Source organism: Pongo abelii, chromosome 5 (assembly GCF_028885655.2).
Source record: "Pongo abelii isolate AG06213 chromosome 5, NHGRI_mPonAbe1-v2.0_pri, whole genome shotgun sequence".
Lineage (NCBI taxonomy): Eukaryota > Metazoa > Chordata > Mammalia > Primates > Hominidae > Pongo > Pongo abelii.
This window is the reverse complement of record NC_071990.2, coordinates 134111717-134135428: the sequence shown is the minus strand read 5'-3', so window position 1 is coordinate 134135428 and position 23712 is coordinate 134111717. Positions and strand designations below refer to the sequence as shown.

Genomic DNA, 23712 nt, shown 5'->3' with positions numbered 1-23712 from the left:
TTTTGGCCTTAACATATTTGTTTTCTGATATTAGTATGCGTATGGATGCTTTCTTTGGTTTACATTTTTCTGGTATATGCTTTTTTAATCTTTTTACTTCCAAATTTTCTTTATTCTTATGTTTTAGATCATGCTTAAAGTTTTAGATCAATGCATATAAAGTTAAACGAAAAAATAAGAGCAAAACAAACTCTGAAAGACAGTAAAACATATTCTAAAAGACAACATGATATCCATTTTATAAAGAGTTTTAAAAACAAGCCAAACAATGTTTTGATTCACTTATATAAATACACAAGACACAACTATTAAATGAATACCAAAAATGATAAGCACAAAATTTAAGAGAGTAGCTACCTGAGGTGATAGGCAGAAAATACCATAGAGATGTATGTAAGCTATTGTTAAACTAGTTCTCAGTCATGTATGTTCATTTTGTTAGAAACAAACAAATAAGGCAAGCAAGACATACTTGGCATAACTATTGTAATTAATTCAAATTCTTTGTACCTGAGTTTTATTAAAACATGTGAACTTATGTTCGTGATATACCCCTTTTCTTTAGCTTAAGGTACAAAATAAGATCATATCTCTTTGTAATATTCAAATTAATTTGCATTTTTCCCATTTCCTTTAGGGTCTTGTCTTTGGTTATATTCTCTGGGGACTGAATCCAAAGACTGTTTTCCCAGACTGCTAGCAGGTGTCACTGTTGAAAATAGGTGGTCACCCTGTCTGATGATGCCATTCCGACTGCCATGACGTGGAGACACCAGGTTATGGGGGGAAGCTGTGGTTTCTAAGGGCTTAGAAAAAACCAAGAGGAATGAGCTGTTACTCGTTACATTTGCATCACTACAGAGCTGTTATTCTTAAATCTTGTGTTCAGGATTGGAGACACTGGTTCTGAAGACTTTTCTTAGACTCAGCTGTATATTGTTTGTTTCCAGGCCTTGATTTTAACTTTTCATCCTTGGTTCTCCTCCTGCCATCCGTCATGGTCTGTCCTGAGCTAATTTTTAAAAATTTTTTGTAGAGATGAGGTCTCACTGTGTTGCCCAGGCTGGTTTTGAACTCCTGGGCTTGACAAGTCTCATTCCCTTTGCTCCACATAAGTTCCTTTGCATGTTAAAAATACACATTAAATTCTAACCTTCCCCTGCTACTCGTCTCCCATCTACATAATTAAAAGAGAACACTTAAGTAATTCTTTACAGAAACCAGAAAGCTTGTCCAAAATGACTTTTGGTCTCTCCCAGAAGAAATAGAAGTTGTTGGCAACTTTTGAGTAACAATGTGTTTTGCTATTTCTACCCTTTTGGCTAATAGGTATAAAGATTTCTTTTAAAATACTTTCATATACATGATCTCATCTTATCTCATTCATAATATAAATCATTATTTTATCTCATCTCATTCATAATATAACTATGAATATGCTTTGAGATGAAAAGAGATTTTTTTGTTGCTGTTCCTCTTTCACTTCTTCAAGAAGAGCTACTAGCCAGGTGTGGTGGGGCATGCACCTATAGTCCCAGCTACTTGGGAAGCTGAGGATGGAGGATCGCTTGAGCTCAGAAGTTCAAGGCTGTAGTGAGCTGTGATCATGCCTGTGCATTGCAGCTTGGGTGTAAGAACAAGACTTTGTCTCTAAAAAAGAAAAAAAAGAACTACTAAGGGAGGTTCAGCCAGGACTAGCTATGTATTTTCACAAGGTCCAGTACAAAATGAAAATGTAGAGCCCCTTGTTAGAAAGTTATTAAGAATTTCAAGAGATCACATCAGAGCATTAAGCGTGACTTCTTCAAAGCTCGGCTCCCTTTATGATGGCACAATCTGCACGCGCACGCAGTGGCGCTAGGCAGAGCCAACGGAGATCACACAGAGCACTGTAATTTTTATTCAAGCAGGACCCCGGTTTCTTCTAATGACCAGGGTTATATTTCATCTACATCTAGGGTATCTTGCCTCCCATGGCTGTCCCATCAGAGCAACATGAACTTTCACATTTCAAAAGAACACAGACAAAAAGTAGGCTCTTAAACATATGACTAGGTTTAAACCAGTAGCATCTGAGAAGATTTTGGCACAACCATGTGAATTATTTACAAAGATAATAATTATGCTCAATTCCTCCAGATCTAAAAGGATTGATGAGATGTGTTCTTTTAATCACATTTATACAAAGAAAAAAATGAGGAAAGCAATGAGTAAAGCCTCAGTGACTAGCATGTGAGACAAAACATGGACTGTGACTGTCAGATCTTTCTGAAATGATGGAGGACACATGTCCATTTTTCTGCTTGAACCAGAGATCCCATCCATGTGTGGTTGAGATCAGGCTCCTTAGGACCCCCCATAACTCAAGGGCTCAGATTTGTTTTCACAGCCTTTGTGTAATAGCAGACTTAGAGCCTTAAATGCTGTAGGTGATAAAATCTTAGGTAAGCGGAGACTCCTGGGAGGATGGAGGAGTGGTTTAAGCCCATTAAGCTGTTAAACTTTTGAATGACAAGGATTTTGTTTTCTTTTTTTTTTTTTTTTTCACTTTCAGATTTAATCCCCTTAAGACGAATTGTTAAGTTGTAAATCAGCACAACTCACATAGTTTAGGTCTTCTGGTTCCACATAAACATTAACAGTAGTTAGAGAAGAAACAAAGAAAAAACTTCCTTCAGTAAGGAGTTAACAATGGAATCTTCTGCAGTGCAACGGGTATGTGGAAGATGAGGGATTATGAAACAAAGATCTGTGTCTTCTCTTCCTTGAAGTTTCCTTAAGAAGTAAATTGCCATCCTGATAATGCTGTCGATTGCTGGTGCATTGGGTCTTTCTTTTTGAATTTTGGTCCTGTGCAGAGAGAATGTGTAGGCATGTGGAAGATTGTGGAAGGTGCAGGACTTAATATGAATTTGTAATAAAAGGCAGTCATTTTAACATGTGAACGAAATAACATGCTGCCTTCTGGCAGTGTAACAAGTTTCCTGGGAAGAATATTTAGAATCCTGGAAAAGGTTACTTCCTTATAAGTGACGGAGCAAATGATCTATCACTGTCTTAACTATTAAGTATTTATAACTGTCTTAAGTATTGACAGTTACCTGGCCTTTTTCCTTACAATCCCATTTCCTCTCTTTCTTAGGAGAAATCTTTTCTGGTCAAATGTGTCCTTGAACGTGGTAATTATTTACAACAGTGAAGGAAGGAAAAAAGGAAGAAAGGAGGGAGGGAAAGAAAGTAGCTTTTGATAGTGTGCTATATATCAGGCATTATGCTAAGCCTATTCATATTATATATTATACCATCCATTTAATATGTTAAGATTCATTAACTTTAAGTATTTGATAGAAATTGAACAATCAAAAGAAATCAACAGCTTGGGTAAGGGCAAAATAATTCAAGGAAATGAGAAATAATGATTAGCTGGCAGAAAGACATAGTGAAATCCATTAAGTCTTAAAAGTGGTTACTAGGCGGGGTGTGGTGGCTCACGCCTGTAATTCCAGAACTTTGGGAGGCTGAGGTTGGTGGATCACGAGGACAGGAGATGGAGACCATCCTGGCTAACATGGTGAAACCCCGTCTCTACTAAAAATGCAAACATTAGCCAGGCGTGGTGGCACGTGCCTGTAGTCCCAGCTACTCAGGAGGCTGAGGCAGGAGAATCACGTGAACCTGGGAAATGGAGGTTGCAGTGAACCGAGATTGTGCCACTGCACTCCAGCCTGGGCTAGAGAGGGAGACTCAGTCTCAAAAAAAAAAAAAAAAAAAAAAAAAAAAAGTGGTTACTAAAGCAGAGGAATATTTATTTACCAACGAAGCATTAATCAAATATAAAGACTAGGCAAAAAGAAAATACATCACATAAGAAAAATCAGAAAATTCTGCTTCCTCCTCCCTACCCCTTAAAAAAGAAAAAATAATAAATAATAAAAAATTAGAAAATAGAAAATTCTTTATCATTGTGGTCGTGATTCTGTAGATTGATCACTTTCTCAGGGAATACAGAAAACACTTTTATTTTAACAATTTAGTAAAATAAAGTTTATTTATTCATAAGTGGAATGGGCAAACAATTCATTATGTTACAAATCTTTATTTTTTTGTGTCTGAGCTTCTTTTAGAAACATAACAGTAATGGCGAAAAGATCTGACATTCCATTTAACTCTGTGGCAATCCATGTGTCTATAGATGCTTATGTTAACAAGTTTAAAAAATAGAAAAAATGACCCTTGAAAACTATAGCCTTTAAAATACTGCTTTTACATTTAGCTTTCCTTAGACAACAAATATGAAAGATATGGTTTTTGAAAGGTTCAAACTGATGATAGATGTCACATGAAAGAACTATGTCAAATAAATTATGGGGAATGTGATATTTAAATGGAATTAAAATTATTGTTTTATGAATTCGTCAAATAATCATCTGATACACCCCTCCATACTTTGTGGCATGTGTATGAGGAATTCGAGTGTGAATGTAGACATCATATTCTGTGTTTCAAAGAACATTAGTGCTAGAGCTAATGATCTAATTAAAGTTTCTGACAGTTAAAAGGAAAATTAGTCAAGCTCTGCAGCCTATGATTTTAGAATTAGAAGGATTCAGCATGATTTTAACAAAAGTGGGATGGCAAGATGATTAATAATATCAAAGTGATTAAGCCAGGAACACAAAGAAGTTTGCAGGCAATTAAATCTTAAAATGTACTGTTGTTGGAACAGAAAATCAAACACCACATGTTCTCACTCACAAGTGGGAGCTGAACAATGAGAACAGGGAGGGGACCGTCACACACCGGGGCCTGTCAGGGGGTGGGAGGCAAGCAGAGGGAAAGCATTAGGACAAGTACCTAATGCATGCAGGTCTTAAAACCTAGATGATGGGTTGATAGGTGCAGCAAACCACCATGGCACATGTATACCTATGTAATAAACCTGCACATTCTGTACATGTATCCCAGCACTTAAAGTAAAAGAAAAAGAAAAAAAAAGTACTGTTGTTGTGAAATTGCCTTTAGCACAAGAATGTTGTATGTGTTTTAAAAGGACATTATTTGTTGTTATTTTTTTTTTAGCTTTACTTTCTAAGTAAAGTGATTTAAAAATAAACCAACAAAATTTGCTTTGGATTTCCTATGCTTTTTAATGAGCATACTGAAGATGGTCAGAAATACTTTTTTCTTTTTGATAATACTGCATTTTCTCTCAGTATTTTCTTCTGTGGTGATGCCTAACTGGTCAGTAGGTGGCTAAGAAGAAATGACGACAAGTAGCTAAAAGCCTTAGTACTAAGAAGGAGGAAAATCTCTCACCTCTCTTTTTTTTCTTTCTGTCTTTTTTTTTCTGTGACAATGTTAGCAAGAGTAAAATGCTATATGCGCATATTAGAAACCCCTACTTTTTAATGTGTCTGTTTTTAATTTTTATTTTTATATTTTTTAACTTTTATTTTAGGTTCAGGGGGTACATGTGAAGGTTTGTTACATACGCAAACTCGTGTCACGAGGGTTTGTTGTACAGATTATTTCATCACCCCTGTGTTGAGCCCAGTACCCAATAGTTATCTTTTCTGCTCTTCTCCCTCCTCCCGCCCTCCTCCCTACTCTGGCCCCAAGTAGACCCCAGTGTCTGTCGTTTCCTTCTTTGTGTTCATAAGTTCTCATCGTTTAGCTTCCACTTATAAGTGAGAGCGTGTAGTATTTGGTTAGAAACCCCCATTTCAGCTGTTAAAAATGAATGTAGTTTAAGAATTGCATGCACACATTTTAGACAGACCTGGATAAAACTGTTCTGATGAAACTCTTTCATGAATAAGTCAGCTGTTTCTGTAAACAGCATTTAGGGTGTCGGCAGAGACCTCAAATGCAGTTTGGTAGTGTTTCTATTTTGTGGTATGCAATCACCCAGGTGGCAGATATAAAGATCTTTAGTTCTATTGCTCAAATACTTCCCGTCATACACCAGGCCATTACTTCTCTGCAAGTGGGGACGAGGCCCCCGAGGAGGAAGAATAACGAGGAGAAAACTGCCTTGGAGTCGCCACTTGGCATCAGTTGGAGGAAGCTTTTAATTTCAAATCTGTACTCACTCTCTTGTAACTAAATTACTTTAATTTAAAAAAATCATTACCCAAATTTAAGAACAAAGTGGGAAATCTCTTTTGACTAATGCTGGCTAAGAACACTGGCTTGAGGAACAACAATGAAACTAGAAACACTTTCTTCTCTCCCTCTATTCTCCCTTCCACCGCGTATTTTCTCTGCAGTGTTTTAGGGGTCCCTGAGAATTCCTTTTAGAAGGTCTCGGAACACATACAGCCTTGTGTCTTTTCTTCATCCTACCTTCTGTGTAGAACAGGCTTTTTCTCTTCTGTTCAAATCCTATGCACCCATTGAGACCCAGATAAAAGTCATATCCTTGCTGGAACATTCCTGTGTAGCCCAGCCTGAAAAGATCTTGTCCATTTTTGGTCTTGGATTGTACATTTTGCCTGGATCTCTTTTTGGTCAGGTAATCGCTGCTGTTGCTTTCATCTGAGGTGCAGAATCATGTAGGTTTTAAGTGTTGATGTGCTTTGTCTCTTCAGCTGCATTGTAGAATCTCTGCTGCAGGGTTGACCTTCATGCTTTCTTCTTCCTTTCCTTGTATCTTTCATATTGTGGACATTCAAGAAAAATGTCTTACTCTCTTAGTGATACACTCTTATATAATAGAGGCTGGTAATTTATTGGTTTATCTCTTGGTAACTGGTAAGGTCTGATATGTGTGAGGTCACTGAAGGCCAAAGGCATTTCCTCAATATTAAGAGTTATGCTTTGCATATGGACAGCTCTTTTTTCCTAATGTACTTTTTTTTTTTCTTTTTTTTTATCTTTTTATTATTATTATTATTATTATTATTATACTTTAGGTTTTATGGTACATGTGCGCAATGTGCAGGTAAGTTACATATGTATACATGTGCCATGCTAGTGCGCTGCACCCACCAACTCGTCATCTAGCATTAGGTATATCTCTCAATGCTATCCCTTCCCCCTCCCCCCACCCCACAACAGTCCCCGAAGTGTGATGTTCCCCTTCCTGTGTCCATGTGTTCTCATTGTTCAATTCCCACCTATGAGTGAGAATATGCGGTGTTTGGTTTTTTGTTCTTGCGATAGTTTACTGAGAATGATGATTTCCAATTTCATCCATGTCCCTACAAAGGACATGAACTCATCCTTTTTTATGGCTGCATAGTATTCCATGGTGTATATGTGCCACATTTTCTTAATCCAGTCTATCATTGTTGGACATTTGGGTTGGTTCCAAGTCTTTGCTATTGTGAATAATGCGGCAATAAACATACGTGTGCATGTGTCTTTATAGCAGCATGATTTATAGTCCTTTGGGTATATACCCAGTAATGGGATGGCTGGGTCGAATGGAATTTCTAGTTCTAGATCCCTGAGGAATCGCCACACTGACTTCCACAAGGGTTGAACTAGTTTACAATCCCACCAACAGTGTAAAAGTGTTCCTATTTCTCCACATCCTCTCCAGCACCTGTTGTTTCCTGACTTTTTAATGATTGCCATTCTAACTGGTGTGAGATGGTATCTCATTGTGGTTTTGATTTGCATTTCTCTGATGGCCAGTGATGGTGAGCATTTTTTCATTGTAACTTATGAACATGTTACATTTCAAATATATATGGAAAGAATAACATGCAGATTTTAATATGTAAAATGAGCATTCTGGGCCAACACAAGGAGGGCATGGGCTTAATTTTCTTGTAGTGGAGATGGCTTGCTTTCTAAAAGCCCTCTAGCCCTCTGCTCATAGCCTTGTGTGTGGTCTATGCATGGCAACTTGTCAAGCTGTCGTTGCATAGGGCTCTGAGTTACACTTGCGCTTCACAGGTTTCTTCACTCCTGGGTCTATGATGGTGGGGATTTATGGCAAAATTTTTGCAGTATCCAGAAAACATGCTCATGCCATCAATCACTTGTGAGAAAATCAAAATAATCAAGTGAAGAAAGACAAAAAAGCTGCCAAAACTTTAGGAATAGTGATGGGAGTTTTCTTATTATGTTGGTTTCCTTATTTCTTCACAATTTTATTGGATCCCTTTTTGAACTTCTCTACTCCTGTAGTTTTGTTTGATGCCTTGACATGGTTTGGCTATTTTAACTCCACATGTAATCCGTTAATATATGGTTTCTTCTATCCCTGGTTTCGCAGAGCACTGAAGTACATTTTACTAGGTAAAATTTTCAGCTCACGTTTCCATAATACTAATTTGTATATAAAAAAGAAAGTGAGTAGACTTATTCTGCATGAATAAATTGAAGCAAAAAACTAGAATTTAGAAAAATGAAGTTGTTTAAAATGTGTGTTTTTGTGCACGTGTGTATTATTTTAGCTACCATAGAAAGCTGTTGGTTTCTAAGATGAGAATAAAAAAAGGAAGCTTCTCTTTGAGCCAAGAATCCCTCCAATAGTTTTCAGAATTCTTTACACACCCACTACTTCCTGGTAGAGAGAAAAGAAAGAAAATTAGAAAAGTAAAGAGAACATGGGGAAAAGCCAGAGATGGAAAAAGAAAAGCCAGAGATGGAACAAAGAGGACACACAAAAGCTTTTATACTGTTCAAAAGGAGTCAAAACATAGGCTGAGCTTGGGAACTGCTTGTCCCCCACCCCACCACAGACACTTTGTGTGATATTCCCATTTCATTTTTGTTCCTCAGTATCTTACCAGATGTACTTTGAAGCATCAGCAACTAAAAATGATAGGTAAGTAAATATGGAAATAACAATTTCGAAAACTCATATTCTTCCAGGAGTCAGTTATGTGTTAGCTGAGAGTTAAGCCTTTACTAGATTCCGCTGTTGTGAGAACAAACGTTTCTTAACTAAAAGAAGAAATGGCAAACTGAGTAACTGGGGCGACAGACTCCAGGCAGGTTTTCATTCAGGAGCCATCCTAATCACAGCAGCTAGTTAGTTCCCATGTTCCATGCAGTAGAACTCTGTTCAGTGTCTTCCTTTCCTCCGTAGGCTCATCCACATTTTGTATTGCTCATCCACATTTGTATTTGGTGTTCTGGTGTTTTAATAAATGTGAAATATCTACTAAAGTTTTGTTTTGAATCCATCATTCTTTTTTGCTTGATATTTATACACATATTTTTTAATAACAGAGGAATGAGAGGCAGAAATAAAGAAGAAAATTATTAACTTTAGGTTGAGACTCATTAATAACTGATGGGCTGTGACTAGTGATGTGTTGGTTTAAGTTCAACACTGGGCTCTAAAAAAAATCAGTTCTAATTTGTAGAGTTTGATGATTTCCATGGTATATACATTTAAAAAATCTTTCCTTATGAGTGATTTTGACCTATAAGTGTAATGTCCTGAAAAGTTAACAAACTTTTCTTGAAAATAATCATGGGTGGTTCCAGCGTACCACTGGCTGTGAGCAACATTTTTAATGAAAAGCAAATTAGAATAGAAGAAAATAGATAATATCAAAATATATCACTTGCACCGAGGCTAAGTATAGCCTCATGAAGTTTTATTTTCAGTTATATCTCGTGTGTGTGTGTGTGTGTGTTTATATATGGTAGTGAACTGTGTTTCACCAAAATATTCTTTGTTTAATTTCTTCATTTACATTATAGCAATGAAAATTGTGAGTTTTCAAGAAGAGAGTAGTTATATCCAGGTGCAGTTATGAAAGCAAATCTGTCAGTATCTTTTCAATGTCCTTTTATGTTTCAAAACGTAATCACCCTGCTGTGTTCTAGTGAGGATGACAGAGCGACCCAGCGTCCTGTATACTGGCTTCCTTCTACCATTCACTCTGTCTTCATTTCCCAGGATTAGTAAAATCATGTTCCTCAACACCGAGAATTTTATAGTAAGTTACAGATGTGAAAACTGAGCCTGGGGGATTTAGTAGTTTACCCTGGATTATACAAAGAGTTATAAGTACAGGACTAGAGCCCAGCTCTCTTCACTTCTTATTCTGTGTTCTTTGTTTACTGAACTTTTTTATTTTTTTCAGATTTGTGACATTTTAACTGGCTTTTTTTTAAAAATAAAGATTTTCGAAATTCAAATTTGTACAAATCACTTAAGTAAAAATAAAAACTCTCTGACATTCCAATACTTTCTTGTTACATTCAGGAATCAAAGTGTAAACAGAAACATTTTATGATTCAGACAATTATTCCTCCCTTGGATATTAGCCAGCATTTAATTGAGCCCACACACCTGTGTATTTTCAATATATGGAAACTTCTGTACTTAATCTTTCTGAAATGACCACGAAATCAGATATAAAATTGCCTTTCATTTGGAAAAAAAAATAAAACAAACTGGGTCATTAAAAACACACAGGGTTGCCTGTAATCCCAGCACTTTCGGAGGCCCAGGTAGGCGGATCATGAGGTCAAGAGATGGAGACCATCCTGGCCAACATAGTGAAACCCTGTCTCTACTAAAAATACAAAAATTAACTGGGCATGGTGGCGTGTGCCTGTAGTCCCAGCTACTTGGGGGGCTGAGGCAGGAGAATCACTTGAACCCAAGAGGCGGAGGTTGCAGTGAGCTGAGATCGCACCACCGTACTCCAGCCTGGTGACAGAGTGAGACTCTGTCTCAAAGAAAACCAAAACCAAAACAAAACAAACAAACAAACAAAAAACCCAGGGTATTTCAATATCCCTTAAGAAAGTTAAAAGAGCAATCCCACTGGGACTCCACAGTTAGTGCCTATCTGGAAGCTCCTGGATCTGAGTTCTCTACTCCAATTCTCCTGAGAGCAGAAGCAAACTTATATATGAATCAGACACCTTAATCCTCTACACTAAACTTTCTGGAATTTCCTGATGTCACACCTGCAAAGCCACAAGAAGACGGTCATTGATTCACAACTAACTTTTCAGGAAAGGGAAGGTACTGGGTCAATAAAAAAAAATTGGAAATGTTCTATTCTTTTTAAATTATTGCTGATTTATTCTCTTCTTCAAAATAATTGAATAGTGATAGTTGTATTTTATAAAGAATCAGAAATTGTTGAAATGGGTTGCAATTGAGAAGATAGTTTTTAACTAAAAAATAATGATTATAATTTTCTGGTGAAAGAAAGGTCTTAAATTTTCCGTCAAAATTCATTTGACAAGGTTGGTAAATTTTTATATAGTGGCATATAAAATACTTTTGCAAAGTACAAGAACTATGCAACACATGATTCAGTAAATGTAGTTAGGTATTTCAACAATGCTGAAATGCACTTTCCTCTTTGGCATTATATATCAATAATTTTAGATTTCAATCTTAAATTCCAAGAGCCCTAGGGCTGTCAGAATTTAAGGGAGAATTATTTATGACATTATCCAAATTTGTGTTCAAATGAGAAACCTTTAAAAATCTGCTTCTTTGTACATGTAATTTGAGTTAATATATTGAAGAAGTGGAACACTAATAGCTCATATCTTGCTTTGCTGATCTTTCTTATCTGTTTTTCCAACAAAGAAAAATGAAAGGAAATTATAATTTACACTTATTTATATGCTTGTACATACATACATAGGTGACAATGGCAATTGTAAGTTCTTTGCCCAAATAGGTAAGTCCTAGAAGAGGAGAACATATTTTATGGCAGTAGTGACACTTTTATTTGGTGCCATGTAGAGCACATGTACAAATGCTTGCCTTTATGGTCGGAACCACGATTGTAGTCTACTACAGGTTATATGGTATTCATCCTGGAAGGCTGTGAAAATTAGATTCCTAACTTGGTGTTGCTGTTAAGTCATCTCTGCCTCCTACTAAAATGAATGTGTCCAGACAATCAAAGATTCTCTTCAACAAGCATTAACTCCGTGATATATTGCATTACAAATCTGACTTTTTCCAAATGTATGTGGCTGGAGATATGCCAACCTTAGTCAGTGCTTAAAACTAAAACTTGAGGAAAAGGAAAAGGTCCCAGTGGGAAATTATTTGTAATTATTAATATTTGAATATTTGTAACTTTAAAAAATGAGAATTCCATAGAGGCTATGTGATTCAACATAATAGATGGCATAAAAGTCTAAAAAAATTAAAGGAGCTAGCATAATTTCTATGAGGAAAAGCAGGGAGGAAGGCAGGAACAATGTTAATGACCGCAAAGATCTGCATGTCAACTTTGAATGTATAAACATGTTATGAAACAGTAAAAGTTTATTTGCAAATCAGTTATTTGGAAATTAGAATACAGTTTCCCAAAAGAACATTGTTAGTTTTTAAAGCTGGTTATTGTGAGCCTCATTGTGTTCTTACTAGACAGATGCCCCACTGTGGAATGTTAAGGTAATGATGAGGCCAGAAACTGCATCACATAATACATGTTTGTAAATATTTCATTTATGGCCTTCTCCAGTTCTGAAAGTATATGAATTTTCCCTTATGTATATAGGAAGTTGCACATAGTGAAAGATTTGATCGCATGTTGAAATATCTTACAGAATCCTCCCAATACTTAAAACATGGAACAGTTACTTATATGTAAGACCTATGTGAGGTTGCTTAAATGTCGTGGCTGTGATCAATAAGGTCATAGGGGCAGTTGGGGTGTGGCAGAGTCTCCTGTGTAATCATAAACATTAACTGCATATGTATTCATGGACTTAAATACTGTATGAATTTAACTGCAAGTCTGTATTCTGCAACGGAATATTTCCTTTTATCTTTGAGAGTATGTGAGTTTTAACTGGAAGAAAATCCTCAACTCCTCTAAGTGGTAGATAAGGTGCAAACATTACATATGGGGCTGAAAAGAGCCAAGACAACCTCACCTTCACACCTCAACGGGACACTGAGGGGTGTCATGCCACTAGCAGCAGCACCTCCCAACTGCATTTAGCTGAAATACTTCCACTTTTGTTTTCTTCTACTAACACTGTCTATCTCTGTCCAGACTCAGAATCTCTGGTTTTCTCATGCTACCGGATCAGTAAATTATGTCTACGCAAAATCTCTCAGCTCCTCCTGTCTAAATGCTACTTTGGGAGGAGTTATTTTATAAGAATACCATCAACAATTCAATACCAGAAGAAATGTTCATGAAGTGTGCTCCTGAAATGAGTCCATTCATTTATAGGGACGTTTTAAGCACATTGAATTAATTTCTTTCATTGAAACAATGCAGATATTTTTAAAATGGTAATGATTTACAATTATTTATATGTTTATTCATTCAAACATATATCTCTAGTGTATACTAGAAGCCTTAACTTAGATACTGAGAATCCAGTGGTGATGGATAGACAAGTTACTTGTCTCATGGTGGTGAGTTCATGTATTTTTTAACACAGATATAAATTCAACAATTATTTCTTAAGTGCTATCACTAATGTGCTCAAATGGGGCCCAGGCTAGATGTTCACAACCTTTCCTTGGTGAAAACCGAAGAACAAAGAGAGGCAATGAGTGGAGGACTATCTATAATGGAGAGAAACATATCCTCAATATAATTTTTAACAAGAGAAAAACACACACATTTATTTAATATAAATTTTACATGACACAGGAGACCTCAAAAATGAATACTGCCTCAGAACTGTAAAAACTGTGTATTTTTCTGAACAGTCATGCAAAAGTATGACAAAAGGATATGATACAGTAGTAATAAACTGGGGGCTAATTTAACAAGGCCTGTTTGTTCAAATTCTTCTTGATGTCTCTGTGTGACATTCTTTTCCCCTGAGTACAGGACACAAGAGAGTCTTATGACCTATTTTAGGAGAAGACCAGATCATTCTTTTAGGGTCTGCTTCAGGGAAAAAGTGGGAGAAAGCCAGAGTAAACTTGCTTCCACTATTTCCTCAAACGCCAAGGTGCCATATTTTGGTGTACCCTATCCTGAGCCTGATCAACTTTTCCTTTAAAAATTTTTAAAATTACTATGGATACATAATAGTTGTACATATTAATAGGGTACATGTGATGTTTTGATACAGGCGTACAATGTGTAATGGTCAAACCCTAGTAACTGGAGTATCCATCATCTCAAGCATTTATTATTTCTTTTGCATTAGGAATATTCCAATTCTACTCTTTTAGTCATTTTAAAATACACAATAAGTTATTATCAACTATAATCACCCTAATGTGCTACTTAGTACTAGATCATATTCATTCTATCTAACTGTATTTTTGTACCTATTAACCATTCCCTCCTTATCCCCCTCTCCCCACTATCCTTTCCAGCCTCTGATAACCATCATGCTGCTCCCTATTTCCATGAGTTCAACGCCTTTTTTTTTTTTTTTTTTTTTAGCTCCCTAAATAAGTGAGAACATGAGACACTTGTCTTTCTATGCCTGGCTATTACAACTAACATACTGTCCTCCAGTTCCACTCATGCTGTTGCAGATGACAAGATTTCATTCTTTTTTATGGCTAAATGATAACTAATATTGATCAGGCATGTCCCAGGACTGAAAGTACCATTCATAGAATCTCCGCATTGAGCCCCAAACTTTAATTCCTATCTTTCTTTCATCTTGTTTCTCTGCTCTTCTGTTTCCTATTTGTTTACAAGAAGATGATTTAAAATGAAGCACCTTTCTGTTACAAATGATTCACAGACTTTCAGAGCTGGAAAAGCCTGCAAGGCTCATCTAGCCCAGCACACCTCCCATCACCGAGAGTTCACAGCTGGCTGATGGCAGAAGCTGGACTAGGAGAACTCTTAATGCAAGGCTCTTTTTCTACCTCCTCTTTGGAAGTTGGTGATGTAAACCTTTAACCTAGAGAAACCAGGGGGTCACATGGAATAGTTAGCTCTATAAAGGGTCCTCCTAAGACTTTGCAAGGAGACAGCTTCCTGTGACTTGGTAATAAGAAGTGTCTCTAACCAGCAAAATTCAGGTTCTTTTATCACAACAAGGTTCCTTTTCTTCCCTGTCAATCAGGAAGAATGACAGAATCAAAAGGAAGGAAGGGAACTTCTAGCACCTTGAGATGAGGATGGGGCCAGTTTTTGCTCTTTGTTGGGGGTTATTTCTGTGCTCTTTCTTAGAATTCTAAAGCAAAAACTAAACTGACTCTGCCTAAATAGATGAACTTGTTAAATGTACACTGCAGTTAAGTCTTTATATAGCTTGGGAGAATTCAACATAGGCCCAGGGTGTCTCCTCTGTCTGATTCACTCAAGATTGGGCCTGCTTTTCTTTGGCCCACTAAGCAGACTCTGTGCTTTGTTATAGGCACAGTGTCAAGCTTCTCTCGAGGCTACTAGGGAGTGGCTTTTCAGGGTGATGTGTATTCTGAAGCAAATAGCAAAGCAAGTGTGACAATTTTTTGGAAGTTTTTATTTATGCCATTTGTCCGCCCTCCTTTATTCAGCCCACTGTGACCAAAAGGAGTCATGTGAGATTTGAGTAACTAGGTCTGTGAGTGTGGAATTTGTAATTTTTATTGGTCTCTCAGGGATGGAACATATGACATGGCTTTACTAGTTAGAATCTCAGAGAAGCTATAAGACTTAAGAAATACAGGGAAGGAGCAGGAAGAGTAGAGGACAGGAGAGGCAGAGGGAAGGACAGGAAGAGAGTAGCAAACAGAGAAGCTATGAAGCATTGACCCAGGTGCATGTTTTAACCCACGGGTACATGGCTTTCAACAGCCATGTTTCATGGTACTGCATGTTTCTGCAGCAATATGCCATTTATAACTCTTAAAACATTTGCACACTGTTAACAAAGGAAGATTTCAAATTATCAAAAGAATGCCTAAAGGAAAACTTTGTTATTTCACTTGGTTTTTTGGGTATTGAGTATTTTTTGTGACAGTTTCTAGGAATATGTCTGTTCAAAGTGAAAGTTAACCAAAAATTCTTGAAAATCTCCCAATTCCTTACCAGGAATAAAGCAGTCAATAGATAAACCTATGTTGGATAGAGGAATGGATAGATGGATGAAACAGAGTTAAATAGAATAACACAGGAAAGAATACACAGCTGAAAATTGTCATTTTTCTAATGCACCAAGTAACTCAGAAAGCAAACACAGTTGATATAATTTAAAATATTTAAATAAATTACAATTGAAGTGAATTCATAATAGATAACTTTGAACAATCTTGTACTATTAGGAGCTGAAATTTACTGGAATCATTTTAAGAAGAGAAGAAACAGTGACTCATCCTCCTGGAAAGAAATTTCAAATGATAAAGCACCATGGATCTAACTTACATTCCCGAAGACCTATCCAGTTGTCCAAAATTTGTAAATAAATCGTGTCCTCCCACCAACCGCTCTTTTCATGTCCGGGTGATAATGTATTCGGTTATGACTGGAGCCATGATTATCACTACTTTTGGAAACTTGGTTATAATGGTTTCCATATCGCATTTCAAACAGCTTCACTCTCCCACAAACTTTCTGATCCTCTCCATGGCAACCACGGACTTTCTGCTGGGTTTTGTCATTATGCCATACAGCATGGTGCGATCAGTGGAGAGTTGCTGGTACTTTGGGGACGGCTTTTGTAAATTCCACACAAGCTTTGACATGATGCTCAGTCTGACCTCCATTTTCCACCTCTGTTCCATTGCTATTGACCGATTTTATGCTGTGTGTTACCCTTTACATTACACAACCAGAATGACGACCTCCACCATAAAGTGACTGCTGGCATTTTGCTGGTCAGTTCCTACTCTTTTTTCTTTTGGTTTAGTTCTATCCGAGGCCAATGTTTCCGGTATGCAGAGCTATAAGATATTTGTTGCTTGCTTCAATTTCTATGCCGTTACTTTCAACAAATTTTGGGGGACAATATTGTTCGCTACATGTTTCTTTACCCCTGGCTCCATCATGGTTGGTATTTATGGCAAAATCTTTATCGTTTCCAAACAGCATGCTCGAGTCATCAGCCATGTGCCTGAAAACACAAAGGGGGCAGTGAAAGAACACCTATCCAAGAAAAAGGACAGGAAAGCAGCGAAGATCCTGGGTATAGTAATGGGGGTGTTTCTGGCTTGCTGGTTGCCTTGTTTTCTTGCTGTTCTGATTGATCCATACCTAGGCTACTCCACTCCCATACTAATATTGGATCTTTTAGTGTGGCTCGGGTACTTCAACTCTACTTGCAACCCTCTTATTCATGGCTTTTTTAATCCATGGTTTCAGAAAACGCTCAAGTACATAGTGTCAGGAAAAATATTTAGCTCCCATTCAGAAACTGCAAATTTGTTTCCTGAAGCACATTAATAAAAAGCTGTTGCAAAAGTGAATAGAATATTGCAAATGAGATGGTTGTTATTTTGACTTGCAGCACATACCTTACATCCCCAGATTACTGCAAACATGATACTATTAAATTTCAGTAATCGAGGTAAGTGTTCTATCACATACACAAGAGGTACATTCACTATCTTTGACTAGTAAATCAATTACTCAATTATTTGTTAATTGTTAACTCACTTCCAATCCACACCTCTGACTGGTGGGGAAAATGTACAAAAGAAATACAAAACACAGTTCAGAATAGGTTGGCCTAGATTTACATACATAAGACAATTAAAAAGCAATATAAGAATTTTTTAAAAAGTGTTGGCTTTGGTTCCTATCTGATACCATTCTAGGAATTCAGGAAAAGGAAGATCATTGCGGCCTGTGGGTCCAGGAAGGAAGTGTGCGTTAAGGTTGGCCTTTATTATCAACTAGTGGCCTGCCTTATCATATGTCTTGGGAGAATCATTAACCATCATTTTATAAATTATTCAGTTATTTTCTGATACCTTTAGGCTCACTACAAAGAGTTTTCCGTAGGTGAAGCAGGTTGATTATGAATCAACATATGCAATTCAAGCTTTTGCCTTTGTGATTATTTACTTTGTGGTTTACATTTGAAATGACTTTCTGGTTCCTGTTTCTCTAGAATCTTAATCTGCTTGGTATGTCTCCATGATTGGTCAGCAATCACAAGGTCTCTCCTTGTGCTTGTTTCAACCACTTTCTCCAAAAATCTTCCTTAGGGCACCCCCAAATAAATTTCATCATACCATAATACCTATGATCTAAATCAGATCGTTAACTTTGGTGAACGTTTTTCAGTGATTTTTCTGTGAAGTTTTAAGAGATCAACAGAACCTTCATGAACTGTGAAATACATGAGCACACATGGCAGTCATGTCCACATCCCCTCATACCTGGGATTACGTTGTAGGAGGGAGAAGAGGAGAAGAAGGAGAGTAGAATGTTCCCTTTTCTTCCTTTTTGTTTGTTATTTTAAAGTTTTTTTGTGTGTTTGTTTTTGAGACAGGATCTCACTCTGTCACACAGGCTGGAGTCCAGTGGCGCAATCTCGGCTCACTGCAACCTCTGCCTCCTGGGCTCAAGCAATCCTCCCACCTCACCCTCCCAAGTAGCTGAGATTACAAGTGTGTGCCATCACACTTGGCTAGCTTTTGTAGCTTTAGTAGAGACAGGGTTTCGTCATGTTGTCCAGGCTGGTCTTGAACTCATAGGCTCAAGCAATCTGCCCTCCTCAGCCTCCCAAAGTGCTGGGATTACAGGCATGATACACCCCCAGTGCACCCACCCAAATGTTCCCATTTTCCTGACCAAGGTCAGCCTTAGGTCAAACTTTGAAATAGGAAATTTTAATTTTGTCTTTTTCCTGTCTCTTTTCTAAGTTCTTCTCTCCCAATACTCAGATACTCTTTGTCCTAGATCCAATCATGGAAAATTATCCAGACTCAACTTCCGTCTCGAAGGGCATTATAATTCAGTAAAGGCTACCTCCCTGTCACCATCGTTACAGTTTTTATTCCCTCTACTTTTTAGGCAAAAAGTAAATGTGTCTGATAAATGCATAATTGATAGCAGTAAAATATTCTCATTTTTACCAAAGGATATTTACCTTTGTGTAATTACCAAAGGATAATCCAGTCTAAGGGCTGATCTCTATTTGAACAATTTTGGCTCTATCTAGGAAGGGACATTAGGGTGAGAAGCACTGCCAAGCGCCTTCTTCCTGATAATCTCACAGGACAGTAGACATCACCCAGTCATGCCTCTCCCTTCACAGGTGAGGACATTAAAATTAACTTTCTCTGCCTCTGTAGTGATAGATCGTTTATACCTGGTGGTCCTTCTACTTTTGGCTTCTTTTCAGTTCCTGTTTTAAAAATTCTTATTTGTTTCTCTACTTATTTATTTATTTAATTTGGAGGGATATTTATTTAAACTTTAGTTTCAGAATCAAGAGATGCATGATCAGATATACCTAGGTATATTGCGCGATGCTGATGTTTGGAGTATGGATGAATCCATCATCAAGGTAGTGAGTATAGTGAACTCTAGGTAGTTTTATTCAATGCTTACTTCCCTCCTTGTCCTCTCTTGCATTCCCCAGTATCTACTTTTACCATTTTTATGACCATGTGTACCCAATGTTTAGCTCCCACTTATAAGTGAGAATAGGCAGTATTTGGTTTTCTGTTACTGCATTAGTTCGCTTAGGATAATGGTTTCCAGCTACATACACATTGCTGCAAAGGACACTATTCCGTTATTTTGATGGCTGTATAGTCTTCCATGGTGTGTATATACCACATTTTCTTTATCCAATCAACTGTTGTTGGGCACTGGGTTGATTCCATGTCTTTGCTATTGTGAATAGTGCTGAGATGAACATACAGGTGCATGAGTCTTTTTTAAAAATAATTTCAATGATTATCTAAGATTCAGGGGATACATGTGTAGGTTTGTTACATAGGTATATTGTGTGACGCTGAAGTTTGGGATATAAATAATCCCATTACCCAGGTAGTGTCTACTTCTTTACTCTAAAAACTTCACAGTGTGTATGTTTGTGTGCGTGTGTACACGTGTGTGCATGTGTGTGTGCCCATGTACTACCCTGGAAGCAGCATTAGAGGATTTAAAGAGGGGAGGGAGCAGTATAGGGACAGCTGGCTTCAGTATTGGGACATTGGCACATGGCTGTTAGAATGAGAACTGTCTGTAGATATAGATATACCTAGATAGGTATGCAGTAATCTATTTGGATAGACTTAGCTAACTAGCTGAATGAAACCTATAGCTGTAAGGTTATATGGGATCTGTGTATATTCATTAAGATAGACATTGAGTACTCATTAAAGAATATAAATATTCATTTGGAAATTCATCTGTAACGTGCCTTCCCTCCCACCCCTGTCTTCTTCCCTCCCGTTTCACAGCTTTCCAATCGATTCTGCACAGTTATCTGGCATTGACACTTTTCTCTTAAGTATTTTAAAGTTTCTATGCTAGATCCTTTTATAGGCCCCAAGCCTTCTCCACCCAGTCTGGGCAGGGGGCTGGCCTGTACAAACTGGATTAAGCAGTTCTCCTGCTTAGGATTTCAGATGACAGTTTACCATTGGGAAGCACCTGCAGGAGATCAGCTGGTGGAAGGAGGGTGAAATCGGGTACTTATCCCAGGCAACCTTTCTGCCACATTGCCCTGAGGCTGGTTGTGTTCCTCTAGGAAAGGCTATCTGGAGTCCCTCTCCACGCAGTCATCCTCTCAAAATTCCCATAACTGCTTCCTTCCCCTGACACTTCCAGTCTAGTTGAGGTGGTGGTTCCCTGCTGTTGCTGCCCCTGGCTATGAGATTGCTTTTTCCTGGTTTCCTTAAACACTGCCCACACCACACCCTGGTAAATGGTCCTTTATTAAACTCTCCTCAATCACCCAGGTTGACTGTGCCGTCTGTTTCCTGTTGGACCTGATAAAGGTAGCTTTTCATTGCTCTGAGATAAAGTTTTGAAATTCTTCCCAAAGGCATCAAGTTTACACGTACTCAGTTTGGTCTTCTTTGTCCTTGCACATCGAATCTCTCCTCTCAGCTGCACACTCCTCTGAAGGAATCATTGCCCCCTCAGTCATTCACCCCGTTTGCCCTATGTGGGGGGCTATTCACCATCGTCTTCCATTTGGCTAATTTCTTTTTTAAGTTTTAAGATCAGTTTGTTAGTTTGAGTTTTCTGTGTTCTTTTTGCATATAGAAAAGATACATCAGCCTGGCGCGGTGACTCACGCCTGTAATCTCAGCATTTTGGGAGGCTGAGGCAGACGGATCACTTGAGGTCAAGAGGTCAAGACCATCTTGGTCAACATGGTAAAACCCCGTCTCTACTAAAAATACAGAAATTAGCTGTGCGTGGTGGCGTGCTCTTGTAGTCCCAGCTACTCAAGAGGCTGAGGCAGGAGAATTGCTTGAACCCGGGAGGCGGAGGTTGCAGTGAGCCTAGATCGTGCCACTGTACTCCAGCCTGGCAACCGAGAGAGACTCTGTCTCAAAAAAGAAAAAAAGAAAAAAAAAAAGAAAAGAAAAGATATGTTAAAGTAATTTTGGCTTTTGTAACCAACATTTCATTTATAAAATAATATGGAAAAATCTAGCTCTTCCTTAAAATTTTACTTAACATGTAACTTTTATTTAACTTATAATTTATAAACTTTATTTAACTTATGACTATAACTTATAAGCAGAAGTTATTCTGTATATACATTTATCAACTTTTAACACCTTTTAAGTGACAATTACAGACTGGTGAATTGAATTCCCTTAATATTTTATTTGAATTTATTACATTAAAATGCTCAAGTTCTCTTACTGATGATTTAATTATCAGACACACAAAAACTTCCATAATACTTAAATTGTAAACTTAATGTCTTACTTACAAATACAGTGAATTTGAAGATTCCTAAAATTATAATACCTTTTATAAACATTTTAAACTTCTCTTGTGCCTTTCAACTTAAAAATTATGTCTAGATCAACTATTTAATATTATATTCTAAGTGGCAATCACAAAGTTATTTTAAGTCTTTTAACTTGCTAAATTCTCTTAAACATTACCAATATTATAAATGACAAATATATAAAGATCATTTCCAAAATGAATACAAGCGATATTGATTTCCCTTGTCATTTCTTTTTTTTTTTGAGAGAAAATTTGTTAATCATATGCATATAATACATTCCTGCAAATGCACATATCCCAAGATTTACAATGGGAAAAACTGGCTCTGATTGACCATATATTGTTTGTACTAAATAAGAATACTAATTTTTCATCATTAGATTTGTCCCAAATAATTGCTGACAATTTTCTTTTTTTTTCTTTTTTTTTTTTTTTTGAGATAGGGTCTTACTCTGTCACACAGGCTAGAATGCAGTGGCACAATCACGGCTCACTACAGCCTTGACCTCCTTGGGCTCAAGCTATCCTACCACCTCAGCCTCCTAAGTAGCTGAAACCGCAGACACATACTGCCACACCAGGCCAATTTTTTACTTTTAGTCAAGATGAGGTCTCACCATCTTACTCAGGCTAGTCTCAAACTCCTGGGCTCAAGCAATTTACCCACTTCGGCCTCCCAAAGTGATTACAGGCTTGAGCCACTGTGCCTGGCTGACAATTTTCTTAACTCCGTTTGTCACTGAACTGGAGCGGGGCCATGTTTCTTATAGCAATGTTGTCTGAAACATCTCAATGAGGTTGAGGTTAACTGCTTGCAGTTTTATGAGCTCTTTAGTTCATGTACAGCCTGGCACAAACCCTTATGAAAATAAAACAAAACTTTTTTTTAAATCCATAGTGCTAATCCTTTCTGATCAGTATTTATTTTTTTGGTATTGTCTTTTTTTTTTTTTTCTTCTGAAGGTCTTAGAGCTCCAGAATGTTCTTAAAGTGTTTTTGCTTGTACATTGTCATTTTCTATACCTAATTCCAAGCCTTCACAAACTTAAAAGATAAGGGTCCTTTAGACCAGGGGTCCTCAACCTCCAGACCACGGATGGGTAATAGTCCTTGGTCTGTTAGGAACTGAGCTACACAGCAGGAGATGAAGGGCAGGCAAGCAAGCAAAGCTTCATCTGTACTGCATTTACAGCAGCTCCCCATTGCTCCCATTACAGCCTGAGCTCACTGCCTGTCAGATCAGTGGCAGCATTAGATTCTCATAGGAGCATGAACCCTATTGTGAGCTGCGCACGCAGGGGATGTAGGTTGCACACTCCTTATGATAACCTAATGCCTGAGGATCTGTCACTGTCTCCCATCACCCCTGGATGGAGCCATCTAATTGTAGAAAAACAAGCTCAGGACCCCCGCTGATTCTACATTATGGTGAGTTGTATAATTATTTCATTATATGCTTACAATGTAATAATAGAAATAAAGTGCACAATAAATATAATGTGCTTCAGTCATCCCAAAACCATCCTCCCTCACCTCATTTGTGGAAATATTGTCTTGCATGAAATCAGTCCCTGGTGCCAAAAAGGTTGGGGATGGCTGCTTTAGACTACAGCTAAAATAAAGTTTTAATTAAGTTAAGTTAAATTAAATAGAATTTGATAAAAATAAAAATAAAGAAAATCTTATTTTAAAAATCATAATTTAAAAAATCTAGCATATTCATTCAAAAAATATTTTGAATTCAAAAAATTCAAAAACAGTCAAAGTCTGTACACTAAAAACTAAGTCTCTCCTTAATCTCTGTTCTCTGGTCTTTCAGACATCCTCCTCAGAGGTAGGCACTTCTTTAAGATATGTAAGAAACACAGGCCTATCTGTAAACAATCATGTATGTACATATTGCTCCCACACACTTTTAAAAAATGGCAAAATATTATACATGCTAATTTTAATCTTGGTTGTTTTA

General features: G+C 37.3%; 1 protein-coding gene and 1 pseudogene across 1 annotated transcript in view; both read left to right on the top strand.

Moving 5' to 3' along the window:
• The first annotated feature begins 8734 nt into the window (after nucleotides 1-8734).
• The window catches only part of TAAR5 (trace amine associated receptor 5), a 28094-nt gene continuing 13116 nt past the window's right edge, over nucleotides 8735-23712 (top strand). The window contains exons 1-3 of the mRNA XM_009242261.3: nucleotides 8735-8782; nucleotides 16136-16313; nucleotides 16899-16995. The gene's annotated coding sequence lies outside the window, so the exon portion shown is untranslated. The remainder of the gene's footprint in view (nucleotides 8783-16135; nucleotides 16314-16898; nucleotides 16996-23712) is intronic.
• On the top strand, nucleotides 16121-17352 carry TAAR3P (trace amine-associated receptor 3 pseudogene; annotated as a pseudogene).